The sequence below is a fragment of the Helicoverpa armigera genome, chromosome 2, assembly GCF_030705265.1.
Source record: "Helicoverpa armigera isolate CAAS_96S chromosome 2, ASM3070526v1, whole genome shotgun sequence".
Lineage (NCBI taxonomy): Eukaryota > Metazoa > Arthropoda > Insecta > Lepidoptera > Noctuidae > Helicoverpa > Helicoverpa armigera.
Genome location: NC_087121.1, coordinates 14,560,532 through 14,574,858, shown reverse-complemented (window position 1 = coordinate 14,574,858; position 14,327 = coordinate 14,560,532). Strand labels below are relative to the sequence as shown.

At 37.0% G+C, this 14,327-nt stretch overlaps 1 pseudogene; it reads right to left on the bottom strand.

Annotated features, from left to right (window-relative positions):
- Positions 1-129: 129 nt before the first annotated feature.
- The window catches only part of LOC135118534 (uncharacterized), a 77,085-nt pseudogene continuing 62,887 nt past the window's right edge, over positions 130-14,327 (bottom strand).

The following is a 14,327-nucleotide window of genomic DNA, read 5'->3' as shown; positions in this document are numbered from 1 at the left end:
CGGCATGTGATACAGATTATATTTAAATAATAATCCATCTTTGATGCAATTTCAGGTAATATTGATACAAATATATTTTTAGTGTATAATACATAGTAAATCTAATGAATATAAATAAGTAAAAAATAATTAGACAAATGGCAGTGTTTATTTAAGGAATTATAACAATTTAAAATTTCATAACACAAGTCACGTATGCACCTATGTACGTTCATAAATTCGAAAGACACTTCATAACTGTATCCGGCTAAGTACGAACATTAACTATTTGGTACGTAGCACGTGAATAAAATCGTCACTTATCACTTCTCGATATGCTTTATATTCGGGGTGGGATACCCAAGTTCGTGGATCAGACGGGCGTAGTTCTGCGGTAGGGGTCGGTACCTACGGCACGGTCGTGGCGCGGTGGCTGTTGATCCTCACCGCCCCTCGCACCAGCACCAAAAGTCACCATCTCCTCTTCCCGAGAAGGTGGTGGTTCTACTGCTGAAGTGTCAAGAAATCGGCCACTAGCTACCGACGCCTGTGACTGAAATATCGATGCACTTCTTAAACCGCTCAAGGTATTTGCGCTTTGTGGCACTTCCTTGAATTCTTCAAAATAATTGTCACAGGCTGTCGGTCGAGGCGCAGCCGGGAATCCGTACAGCGTTGACGATGACAAATCTTTAGTGAAGCTGAACTTAAATTTATTCTCCTATTTTATTGTGTATTGAACAGTGAGGCATATCATCGCCGTCGAATACGAAGCGTCTCCGCTCTCGCGGCGTGGCAGCTGATGAGCCTGTGGGGGGATATGTGTCCCTTTTCATCATCCGCCTCTCTAGGAGCGTGGAGTCTCGCTCTCTGAACTCTGTGAAGGCATACCTCGATCCCATGCTCGACAATCCGCCTTGGCTCTGTCAGTTCTGTTATCCAATCTTTTTGGTACCACTGAAGAAATAAGAATATAGCTGAAGTACCCGCTAACTCAGCGGCGACGAAGCCACTGATGTACAGCCCGAATGAATATCCGTAACTGTATGACATTCGGGGTGTATCAAAGTAAGCCATGTAACGCAACTTGTGGTTCACTTGTGATTTGAATACCGATATGTACATGACGATTCCAGTCAGCATTATTAGACCTGAAATGAAATAATTTGAGTTCATTAATTACGCTAATTTGATTTTTATGCGGTTCTTAGTAGAGTATTTGACAGACTTAGTAGAAGGTTTTAAGTTGGTATTGAAGGTGATTTTATTTCTTTGTAGATAGTTTTTTTTTAACTTACCAGATATAATAAAAAGAACGCCTGCAATGAATGTACAAAGTCTTCGGCCCTTCACGCAGTGGCCTAGCACGCAGCATAGCGCCCCGACAGCTTGTGTGAACACAGCCAGAAGAAGCGGTGCTGCTGATCTGGTCACCACATCTGAAACGTAATAATGATTTATTAATCTTCTTTTTTCAATTTATTAGCACAAAATAATATTATTTACAGTATTAAGGGCTCCCACACAAAACTGCGATGTGATATCCGCTTGCCGAGTCACAAATCACAAGACTTTCCAAGGAGCGCCTGGGAAGCACGTCCGTTGTCGACCGGGTTTCAATGCTGTGGTTCAATGCGAACTGAACTGTGCTTTACTAGCGCTGGGTATTGCGTCAGAGTGCTTGGAACAAACACTCTTAGCTACTGGCGCCATCTACTTAACACGACTGAAACTAAGTCGGACATGACAGTTTCACTGGGCTAGTAGCGCCATCTATTGCATCTAAGCTTAACGTCACATTTATTAAATAAAAAAACTAGGTAAATAGGTATAAATAATTATAATATAACAATATCTTTAAAATTACATAACTTATTGTAACTTACATGGTATTGCATTCGTAGAGTCGCTCGGGTCAGGTTGCCACTGGGACAGAGGAAAATACGGTATGTCCAAACACCTGAACACTGTGCTGCCAGCTGAAACAGTTTCAATTCAATAAAAGTACTAATGTCAATCCTTCACCAATATGTATACTACTCACAGGTAAAGAAAGAAAGTATTTTTTAAACCAATTCATTAAATCAGTCATGAACATATACCTACATATGGCATAAAATTGACAGGAATATTTTTTGACCAGAGCGCTAACAAGTTTCATAGATACGTACTTTTACTTTGATGTTAAAGTACAAAAAAAGTGATTGATAACGAAAGATGTTTATGTTCATACGTCTCGATGCGTCGTTGAAGCGACCGATCACCACAGTTACGTCATACATAATTGACTTACAGCTATATAAAGACTTTAAGGTACGTTTTGAAAGCGAGCTGACGACTACCGCACGTGCTGCATTATGCATTGCTCGAAAAAAAAATTATCTTTTTTAAACTTTTAAAAAAACTAATAATGCAGACATGTTCTCGTACTGATAACTGGGAAAACATGGAATTTATCTTTGCAAATTTATATACCTACGCCTGCCTATCTCGCTGTATAAAACAGACCTGATGGTAATATCTTTTTCAATTTGTGTTAAAAATATCAACTGACTGACCCTATAAAGGCTTGATAAAAATCACCTCATCAATCCTTTATTGGTGGTACATATAAATAATCATAACAAACAAAACAGGTTACTTAATGAAGGAAATAGAGTAGTCACAAGGGGTGTCCCGCAGTTACGGACATCAACGGACTTTGTAATGGAACGAAAGTGGGCCGGCTCGGACGGCGGGACAATGCATTTCCCGCGTGCCGCGACGGAAACGAAACGCATTGTAGGTCTGCGACACACACGGAAGTTTCATACCCTATTGTACTAAAAGTACCGCGCTCTATATTCCGAGCCGATACGTTTTAATGTGTTTTACTGCGATTTTATTCTGGTGACAAGTGAAAATGGTATTATGGAATTGTATTGAGCAAAAACGTAAAGTTCAAGGAGTAGCATACAATATTACGTACATTCGAAGGTACGTCTTGAAATTTTTAGGATTTAGCAAATTATGTAAAGAGCACATATATTTCCAATAATAGGTCGAAACAGTAGCGCTGGCGGGAAGACTCAGATACCTTTCTCGCTAGCTGGCCACGGCAAGCTTCAAATAGAGAAAAATGGAAGACTGAAGAAGCCTTTGCCCAGCAGTGGGATAATGTAGGTTAATAAAAAAAAAACGAGAGATTCAAATTAAGCTTGTAGTTAAACTAGTTCTCATCTCTATTTAAAAACTGGACCGATTCATGAAATTAATGCTCTGTCAAGCTGGATACTGACTGGGGACATAAGTAGGTACCGATTTTATAAAACGGCGTCACATAGTCAATGCTAATGGTAAATTATACCCCGTGACTTTGGTCAGTAGGTACCCCGCTTTACTTCAGCGTTATGAATAAAAACAATATCTTTTAAATACTCACGATCTGTGTGGCATATTCTCCATAATCCTGACACGGTTTGCTTGGCAACTAGGTCGTGTCTCCCAGTGCCGTTGTACGAAGGATTCAACATGTTCTCTTGTGTGTGAAGCCAGTTGTTGGTCGATACGGCGACTAGAACTGCTACCACGGCAGTTCCCGCTGAGAGTGGCGTTAGCAACCAAAGGCAGGCCACTGACGAATCGATTTGGGCCACTAAAGTCGGTGACGGAGGGGACGGCCTGAAATTTATTTAAAAATAATATTAATAAGATATTTTTTTAATAAAATAGGATAAGATAACCAGATTTGTCACTATGTCAGATTCCAGTCTAAAGGATTAAGGTTTCCTAAGATACGATGCCAATGACAGAAATTTGAAAATGCAAAGATACGGAGAAAATTGAAAAGCCACTATGCAGATATCTATTAACAATTCTCCCAAACTTTTGACTGGATTATCAAAGTTCGGAGGAGTAGCTCTTCTGGCCTCGGGTTATTCGAAGAAAATGAACATTGCAAGTGATATAAGTCAATTATTGAAAAACTAATTGAATTTATACTAAATCTATTCTTTATGAATATTATTTCAAAGAACAAGTTACAGTGCTGAGACAAAGATTTTCATTATCAGTTTTGAACTAGATATAGCTGAGCAACATGCAAATTGTTATTTTGTTTATGATTTTCATACAACGGCAGCAAATATATTAGCAGCGAATATAAGTTATTGTTACTATTACTTTGAATGTAATTTATTATTCAGATAAAAAAAAAAGAATTCGTCCATATTTTTGCAGGGTGCGCCACGGGCAGGTGTAGTTGGCTATTGAGGCAATAGGTTGGTTTGCTCTCTAGCATTCCTTTGAGCCCTTACTTGCTTTCAATGACTGTTGCTGGTTGCCTGGGTAACTGGGTTGAGGAGGTCAGATAGGGCAGTAGCTCCTTGTAAAACACTGGTACACCAGCTGCAGCCGGTTAGACTGGAAGCCGATTCCAACATAGTTGGGAAAAGTCTTGGAAGATAACTGTTGCTGGTGTACCGTCTTAGCACTAAAACTATTAAACTTCTGATGAACACTTGTCTAAAAAATGACAGATTATGACGTTGAAATAAGGTCCGTTTTGCAACCTCATTTTTTAAACAAGTGTGCAACAGATGTTCAAGTTTTTGTAGTAAGGCCAATAATGTCGTTTATGTTGTTTATGTTACCTGGGCGGGCGGCGGCTGGCGATGGCGCCACTGAGCGTGGGCGCAGGCGTTGCGCGCGCGCCGCGAGGCAGCGAAGCATGCACGCACTGCGCACCGCCTGCCCACATTCCTCCCTTCCGCTTCACTGGAAAATAAAATAATTCTTTGTTACATTTATTTATTTACTAGCCTCCGTTCGCGGCTTCGCCCCCTTGGTGTGTTGATAAAAAGTAGCTTAAGGGTTAATCACATCTACATACTAACTTTCAACCAAATCGGTCCAGCCGTTTTTGAATGAAAGAACAACAAACATACAGCCATACACACAAACTTTAACATTTACTATATTAGTAGGACATCCACACATTCTCACAAACTTTCACATTTATAATATTAGTAGGATAAGTATGTAGGATAATAAGAAGTAGGATATTAGTAGGATTTTATACCATATGCACATTTCGTACAATATCTTACGTAACGTTACGTAAAAAATATTTGAGAGGCTACAATAGACGAACAGACGCAGTGTGGTAAGCTCAATGTAAAAAAAAAAAACGGCGAGTTCAAGTGACTGTCCAGTGACCAGTGTTCATGCTGGTCGACACTTGCCTTATTTCCATTCGTGCACGTTTCAAGCACGTTCCTGCACGTTCAAGCACTTACACACACGTGCTCGGTGCAGCGACGTGCTGAACAAAAGACCCTTCATATTGCTACAGGAATTCGAAGTTTCATAAAGGTTTTAATAACGTTTTTGAAAAATTCCAAACACTAAAGTTCAACTTTTAAATGTCTGAAAAGGTTTTTTGGACCTATTGTACCTACGCATCGTCACCCTTATTGGCTGTTATTTTTTAATAACTGATTTTATTTTCTCTGTTACGTGAAAAATCAAAATAGACATCCGAATAAAAAAATAGTTAAAATACCAGGAAATTATTGTCTGCACAAATGATTGCTTTATTTACAGAGCAAGCATTCCGCTTGTTTGTGGAGTCTTGTAAATATTTTTACAAAACGATCATCGGTGATGTTGATTCTGTTCATTTTGCATTTTCACTGAAAACAGGTAGTTTTTGATTTATCGGCACAAAAAATATGATTATTATAACGTTTTTGAAAATATTACTCATGGGACTGACTTACTTACTAAGTTTTACTATGTTTTGTTCTCAAGTTTGTACAAGTTTATTAAATACGAAAAGTTTAACGCAATAATAAGAGTTATTGAAAAAAAAAGTTGAAAAGAAAATAAAACATAAAGATATAAACTTATTCATTGAAAATATTATCCACAATAGGAGCCGAATTAATGTTACATGTTAATGTTGTAATCCGATGCTTTCGAGCTAGGTAAGTATACCAAAACAAGATTTCATTTGTCGCAGGTGGATATTGATATGCAATAGTTATTTTCGAAGTTTTTTATCGTAGCAACATCAGCCCAATTTGTTCGTGGCCCTAAGCCCTCAATATAATCATGTTAAAGAGGACTGTAATAAAATTCAATTATATCCTCTCTCTCTCTTTCTCTCTCTCTCTCTCTGTCCATTCTGGTGTTACAATTTGTATCGACCTTATTTCTCGATACCTACAACGTTTTATTGTTATACATTTTTAGTGAATCCATTTTTCTAGTGTCATCAGTAACTGTAGCTGTGAGATACTTTCAGTTCAGAAATAACTGCGAAATCTTCCTGCCTTAGTTGAAGATCTTTTCTTGGATAGTAATGTGATCCAGTCGTAGTAATTTCCTACCCCTAATCCCATTAGTTTTCTAATCCTTTAGTTACTAGTAACTAAGTATCTACTTAAAAACCTAAATATCGAGTGGTTATTGAAACGTATGGTAAAATTACATTTGGTTACCACAACTACTCTCAATTGAATGGTTACATTACTTATATTTATAAACAAAATCAGGTCACAATAGCAATAATAAATATATGAATTGGAAAAATATGATTTCAATAACAAATAAATAAAACTATTCACATTTACGTAAAAACGAATTCTAACTGAAGTCTTATATTAATAAATAGCTAATGTATTTTATTTATCACCCCGATAATAAAGTAATACCCAATATAAGATGCTTATACTTCGGAGCACGTTGTCGGATAATAACGTTAATGCCACGCGAAGCAACCTGTCAATATCGAGACATCCCATTTGTCTAGACAGGTCATACATAATAGTAGACTAATTGTCCGTCTAATACAATATCTGTATCTTAACAAAGCCGAATTGACAGACGCGTAACCGATACTCTGTACGTAATATCCCTACGCGTTATTAATTAATTCGAAGATCTGTAAACACTGATCGGTAATAGAAGTTACGTATATAAAAAAATATATTATTTCTTTAACTTGCAATTTGATTGAGTGGAGTAATTAAGGTTTTGAGAATTTAACGCGAACACAAACATGTACATGTCTCAGAACGTAAACTATGCATCTGTTTGTATGGCCGTAACATGGAACATCTAAGTAGTATATTAAAAAAAAATGATTCCGTAATCTGTAAAAATACGATGTCAAAGTGTCACTGTATACATGGTGGTTGACTCGGATAAAAGGAGAAACGCAGGCACAAAACGGTAATTTCACAACCTTTTAATTACCTATTTATATTGGCACAAACTTTGATTGCAATGAATAATAACTGTACTTTCTCAAACCGTACAGGCAAATGACTTAAAATAAATGCATCACTAATCGCACCAAAATGAAAACGATGGCTGAACAACTTGATCTCATAATGACATCAAATAAAATACGAATACAAAGTTTGTAATAGTAATGTCAGCAATAAACGGTCCCATTAAACATAATTACAGTGGGTGCGACGTCCCTGAAGACAGCCAAAGTCGCCTGAACACCGACACAAGTTATAAAAGTTATGAAACTCGTTTGCTTGTCGTTGGCAATGATGCCCCATTTTGGTTTCCCGAACTGTGTTGTGATTTTAATGTTTGTTTCCGCGTTGTTATTCAAGAAAAATATTCTGTTTTTCCTTTTTAGTGGAATTGTTGAATAGAAAACGGGTTCATAATGTCCTGTTAGTCGTTTTCAAATTGAAACGTTCACGTACGTTTGTGCTAAGTTGTATTATGTCAGAAAATTAGATCACATTTTTGTTTTACCTGGGCTCATTCCAAACTTACGTACTCCATCATAATTATTCTGTAAACAACTACAATCATTTGAGATTTAAAGATTAATATTTAATCCGAAGTAGATTAATTTCAGTCTAGGATAGGTCAGCATCTGGACATAGAACTGAGTACCCTTGATATGCGGATGAAACCATATTAAATAGCAAATCATTATAATACCTAAGACTATTTTCTAGATCTTTGTACATACTTATTGAAATGTTTTCCTCTTTGTCGGAAAAAATGTAGATATATTATGGTCTGTTGGAATACCTACATAAAATTTGATAAATCTTTAGCTACGCAATTACTTTAAGGTAATCTCAGTATCATTATGACAAAAGCTTTTAAATGTCCACGTTTTATTTTAACAAAATCCTTTAGAGGGACCATTTAACTACGTACTCGGACTTAGTTAAGTTATTAAGTTAGAAGTACGAAAAAGATTTTGAGAAATACAAGAAAGCCTTATTTGCCTTAAACATACAATAGTTCATTTGTAATTCTATAACAGTAATATTCGACTATCAACGTTGTTTGATAAATACTAATATTATAAAAACGAACGTATGTGTATTAATATTGTTTGTATCATCAAACTTGGCATTAACATAGAATACCATCAGAATAACATAATATATTTTATTTTCTGCTGCAGGCTGCAGCAATTAGTTTCCTCAGAAAGTGAGCGGAACCGCGCCCTTAGGGGATCTACTTTCCGTACCAGAAAATAAAATACGCTTACGATTGTAAAATATGTTTCAAATCGGTCGAGAAGATCCAACAATTTTCAAACACATTCAAACTTTATCCTTTTATGCATAAAGCATATATAATTTAGATTAAATAGATGCACAAGATCGTGAAATTGATCCAAAATCATTGGCTAAAATTGACGAACCTTCTGTAGTTAGCATTTAGCGACTGGAGGCAGATGTCACCACGGGCGGTGGGCGCCTGCAATTTATTTAATGTAGCCTTTCCAACATTTTACGAGGTTTTTTTCTACTCAACGATGATGATGCCGTCTATCTTATTGAGCCGTTTGCTTCACTTCTCGGGGGAGATCTTTTATTAAGTGACTGGTACTTTACAGCTTTCGTGAGCCGGTTTAGCGCAAACTGTTTTATACTGTTTTTATAACGAATCGGTGCCATGCGAAAAAAAAATAGGTAACTATATATTTTCTTTTACTGTAGGTTTTTAACTAATGAGTATTTGCACGTTCATTAAGACATTATAAGCTATTGAAAAGCTTCGATTTTCGTTTTCCCGATCTCTAATCCCAATTTATCTAGTCACAATTCAGACATCGTCTATATCTAAATATACCCTAAACTTATTTTGATTTATGTTCAGTTATTTTAGATACAGCCAAGCCTCCGGGCCACCGATATGAGACCAGTTATTTGCTAAAGGCCTTATTATACCTACATGGAATAATACCGTCATACATAAATGTGGAACATTATTCGTAGTTGGAAACTTATTACAATAGATGTTCGTGATTTCATTGTTCTAGTTTACGGGTATATAGTCCTTTAATAGGCAGTAGACATCTTTTATTTATAGGTAGGTATATTTATTTTAGGGATTCACCCTCTGCCAAAATATTCTACTAAATAATTTAGTAAAAAATATGTTATTTTTGAAACACTGTCAAGTTGTATCCAAATTTGTTCAGCCGGTAATCTCTGATTGATTCACAAACATTCAAATGCTTCAACAATTACAATCATGTGACTAGCCTTTCCCAACCATTTAGGGGCCGGCTGCCAGTTTAACCAGATGTAGCTGAGTACAGTTTTCGCAAAACTCAATAGATGGCGGTCCGGAGCTAAATTCCGAGCACAAGTGTACACACATACATACATACATACTACTACAACTGTTTGACTTCCTCGTTGGTCTAGCTGTCGCAAGTGCGGCTGCTGAGCACGAGGTCTCGATTCCCGAGTCGGGCCGAAATCGCTTTGTGGGTTTTAGAAGACTTTCACAAAGCAGCTCGGAGCCTGGAAGCTGGTGATTGATACACCCGTGCATCGGAGAGCACGTAAATGTCGGTCCTGCGCCTGATCTCTCTCCGGTCGTGTCGGATTACCGTCCCATCGGGCTATGAGAGTTAAGGAATAGTGAGTGCACCTGTGTCTGCGCAAATGTTCGTACACTATAATATGTCCTGCGTAGTTGGCTAATCTCCTTACATGAGAACAGCCGCCGTAGCCGATAATCGGCTAGGAGGACTTCATCATCATCATCATCACTACAACTGTTTATTGGAACTTTTAACCTCATTTACGCAGTATTTAAATAAAATAACATGTATAAGAATCTAACTGCATAATTTATGTGAGCATATTTATGTAACAATCCCTCATAGGTATTAAAAACCATAATATGCTTGTACAATGCACATCTATACTGATATATTAAAGAGGAAACTTTTTTGTACCCTAAAAACTGCGGAACTACTGATCGTATTAGAAACATTGTTTCACTGTTAAAATCTACACTATTCCCAACTTACATAGACTATATTTTATCCGGGTATGAGCAAAAGGTCAGGTCAGGTAAAACCGCGAGGAAAATCGCTAGTACTAAATACCTATTGTAGAGACTGAAACGTAACATTTAAACCTAATTTTAATCGCTACGATTATGTTGTTAACTCGAGGCTATTATCGCTTTTAGGTCAAAATTCAGGCTTAATTTTGATACAAATGCTTCACACTCATAGTCACATAGGAACCCACCCGTGTGGTATATAAGTACTTTTATTAATTTACATTTTATCTATGTATACCTATATATTTTATGTCGAATTCATGTAAAATTATTCTACTACATTTTTTCCTAAACTAATTAAGTAAGTATATCAAGTTTTTTTATTTATACAGGTAGGTATGGTACTTATATATCTACTAACAATAAATCCTATTTACAAAAGTAATAAATTATTTATATTTTATACAACCTGTTTTACTAAAGTGTTTTCTTTGAAGGTAAATCCTAACTTATTTTTATAAGTGTAAAGGTGACTCTTTTGGTCTAGACACCAAAACTACTGAACACCGTCAGTACACAGTCTATAATCCAGACCCAAAAAAAGAACACAAGATACTTTTTACCCGGTTGCGGGAAGTGGATCTCTAGGAACGAAGGTTTTACCTTTATCCCACAAGTACCTGCAAGGAACAGCAAGTACCTGTAATACCCTTTATCTTTCCTCTATTAGCTTTTTAATCCCCAAGTTGTTATGGTCGAAGGAAAGTAGATACTTAATAGTATTGTAGTAGGCGAGTTACGACATCTTACATTAGCACTAGTACAATTTAAGTGGTCTTAAAACGTTTATAGCCAAAATGTTACGGATAGTAATAGCTTAGTAGAAATGATGGAGCAACAGTGTAGCATGTAATTCTTTGGTGAGAATGGTATTAATGGTTCGAGAAAGTTCTCTCGAATTATTGGTGTTTTTTAAAACGTTTTTACTAATTACTTAAGTTTATATACTTTCAGTAACAAGTTAATAAATAAGTAGAGCATAATATTAGGTGCATATTTATTTTCCTGGTATTAAATGGATCTTATAATCCGGCCGTAGTTCAGTCTTTCATTCCAATTTTACAACAAGGCATTAATTATTTTTGTTATATTTTTACTATCAATTTTATAGGTACATAACACCTATTATTCTCACCGTGCCTTGCAAATAAATCTAGCAAAAGAAACTACATCAGACATTAGCAAATTATTAACTTGCGTTACTCAACAACTACAAAATAATATTGGACATCAAAATATTCTGAAGTTCGAATTGTCTCCTTAACAATTGTTTTGACACTAGACACAAGCAATAATAATAATTATACAAAGATTACTCTAGTAGTGCACAGCTTAAAGCTTCGAGTCCCAAAACTTCTACAATGCACAAGTTCAGCAAGCACTTCATCTCTCAAGTTTCAACTTGAACTAAGAACTTTTTGTTGATTTTTGACGTTAGGGTGTATCCACACGGTGCACGGTAGGTAGGGCAGTCTCTCCTTGTAAAGCACTGGTACTCAGCTACATCCGGTTAGACTGGAAGCCGACCCCAACATAGTTGGAAAAAAGGCTCGGAGGATGGTGCACGTGGGGATCTACACGGTGCAAACTAGCTCGCGCATGTTGAGGCACCCACGCAGGTTACAAGCATTTTAATTGCGTGCGGGTCCAGCGACTCGCGCATGTACCAAAGAAATAACCCACCCGCATGCTCTTGTCACTTGCGCATGTTAACTTGCTCCAGCTACATGCACCGTGTAGAGGCACCCTTAAAGTGTCTGCAAAAAAGTGACTGGCATTATCTGTGAACTCTGGCATGTGTCGAAATGTAATACACCCACTGAGCAATTTGTTCACATCACTGCTGCTAGCTTTGATTTCATGTTGCCATTTTAAGAAATTAACCAAGAAAAGCGGGGCTTAAAGGTCAAGGGACTTTTCAAATTAATCGTCAAAACTTCACAAATTATTTGAATGTGAGAGAGATGCGTCATTCGTATAATTTAATCTGTCCCTTTAAAGTAGCATAAGGTGCCGTATGCCTATTCATGTACTTATTTATTTTTCGAATTTAATAAAACCCCGACGACTTTCGACTTATGATTTAATGCAATTCTCAATTCTGACAGTACCTACTGACCTAAATGTTTGTGAAACTTTAATTAATTATATGATTTTAAAGGGATTCGTGTGTGCATAAACCTATATTTCAAGCCAAAGTTATAACGTTACACTTACGGCCTACTTATGATTACAGAAAAAAATAAACAGCTTACTTAAATTCAAGCAACCATCGATCAAAGTCTACTACACACACCCCTGGGCTGCGTTACGGTACTTACCATGGAGAACAAAATTACTAGCGGAGATGCCTTAACGGAAAATCTTCTAAGAAAGCAGCGCGCCAAAATGCGGGTGTGCGGGGGACAAGGAACATTACTGTCTCCGCCCTTACACGCACACTTTGAAACTCATCGTTTGGAGTACCAAAATTGTGTACAGATGTCTCAAAAAATCCGAACGCCTCGTAAGTTCACTCGTAACTGACCGTTTTAATCACGCCACAATACGTTTTTGACCCACAAGAAGGCGCTTAACCTGCCTGCATTATGGCATCTCCGCTCTTTCCTTACTCCTTGGTACGTACCTATATCGTTTTCTCTTTCTTACGTCACAATATTTAATCCAAGATCATGTTAGCTCGTAAGAATGGGAGATTGATCGAGCTTTGCCCAGGTATTAGCAAAAGTTATATAATGACTCATCCCTCTGTTTTTACTGATAGCTCTTTGTCCAGTCAATGAGTAGATACTTGAGACAAACTCCCAGACAGTACGTTTAGTATGTCAACTCTAATAATGTATTGTGTAGATTTACTTAGAGTGTTCATGTTTATAATATGAGCTCTACTTAAGTAGGTACTGTTAGAATAGTAAGATATAATTTTTTTCTTACTCCGTTATAACCGCAAAATTACTGAAGCAATATACATGTGGCCAAAAATATTTTTATAATAGCATCCGCCAGTGGTTTCGCCCACGTCCCGAGAGCAATATTTCCCGCACATGGATAGTAGTAGTAAGTCATATTGATATGTGGCTAATTACTGAGTTAGGTACATCAACATCCATGTAGGTACGATTTTTCTGGAACTCTAAGTGGGTAGTAGCTTTAGAGTAAAACAATAACGAGTATAAACTTTCGTATTTTCAATAATATTTTATTTTTATACAAGGCAAGGCAAGGGTATGTAATAATTATGTCGCCGCTTCGCGATGAATTTGATTGACATATTAAATAATAAATACTGGTAGAATAATGAATAGCTTGTGTAAAATACACGTTGTAGGTACTTTTCACATGCTAATTATTTCGCCAACCGATATTATTTTGTGCACATAATTTCAATTAAAAAGTACAATGTGTATAAGACAAGTAGGTACCTCAATTTCTGCTTCAAATAACACCAACAAAAACATTTGGCCTTTTTTATAACAATGCAATTGGATACAAATGATATCCATTATCTCAGGATTTGTGTAAAAATGGATGAGACTCGTCCGGGTGAGCGGCAATCAATCAAGAGAGCACCCGCGCCTCTGTTATGCGCGACTAATGAGAACGCTTAGATTGAGCACACATCCCCACGCGTACCTACTTACTCCGAGATGAATGACGAACTAAGTGTATTGCTTTTGCCCTTATTTTTTATCAGGATCTCTTTGTTAAATTCTTCAACGAACGTTAAATTATAATCCGCGACGCTACATCGCTTTATCCCCCATCTCGGCAAACAAGACAATACGCATAAACCGACACGACCGCACTGTTTGCAAATCGGTACCTAAATCTGGGTCATAAACCACGCAGCCAACACAGCAACCGCAAAATCTACAAAGTAACAAGTACACAAGCAAACAATACAATGCCTGGAAGGTGTAATCATTACTCTCCCTTTTCCCTCAAGTCGGACAAAAAGGTAAGAATCTCCCTCCGGTAGGTAATAGCCACAAAGATTAACTTCTTGATAA